Source organism: Pteropus vampyrus, unplaced genomic scaffold (genome assembly GCF_000151845.1).
Source record: "Pteropus vampyrus isolate Shadow unplaced genomic scaffold, Pvam_2.0 Scaffold604, whole genome shotgun sequence".
In the NCBI taxonomy this organism is placed as follows: Eukaryota; Metazoa; Chordata; class Mammalia; order Chiroptera; family Pteropodidae; genus Pteropus; species Pteropus vampyrus.
This window is the reverse complement of record NW_011889385.1, coordinates 45,428-46,213: the sequence shown is the minus strand read 5'-3', so window position 1 is coordinate 46,213 and position 786 is coordinate 45,428.

The following is a 786-nucleotide window of genomic DNA, read 5'->3' as shown; positions in this document are numbered from 1 at the left end:
CGTCCGTGCTGGAGCCAGCGCGGCCACTCCGCGTCGTCGGCCGTCACGTCACCTCCCCGCAAAACGCGTCCCCAGCTCTGAGGCTCTAACTGGTGAAGTTCTCCGGACAAGGTTCCCGGGCGGAGCGACCAGACTCCAGGGGCCACGAGGCGAGAAACTCGGTGACAGAGGGACAGCGTCTGCTCTGTCCACCTCCCTGTCACAGCGCCGCACACAGTGCCTGGTGACGGCAGGGACACGAAAGCAACGGGCACATAAAGGGACGACATCGAAATGCAAGAAGCAGCCCCTGCCCGGGCCCACGCAGGACCTCATGGGGCCGCCGTGGGTCTGAGCTGGCCGAAGCCCTGTGGGTCGATACGCTGGGTTTATCACCAATGGTCGCTTTCTCTTCCGTAACGAGGTCGGACGGTCCAGGTACCCTGCTCGGCCTGAGACAGGTCTGTGACAACACCCGTGTTTTGAAGTTGTCTTTTACTTGGCACTGGGGTCCTCATGGCACACGTGGCCCTCACGTCAGAGCTGCGTGTCTCCTTCTGCGGGAGCGTCTGCGGTGCTGCCTGAGCTGGGCGTGTGGTCCAGGCGAGGACGTGGCCCCGGGGGGCCAAACTACGAAAATATGCACGTTTCCTAGGAGGGGGGGTCCCGGCTCACAGGCGACAGACAAGAGAGTAATTATTTGGCGCCGAGAAATCAGGGTGGGCTTCACGGAAGCGGAGACATCTGAAGGTGACCCTGGCGTCCTGAGTCACGCGCTGTGGACTGCAGAAGGCTGTGGGGGCGGGT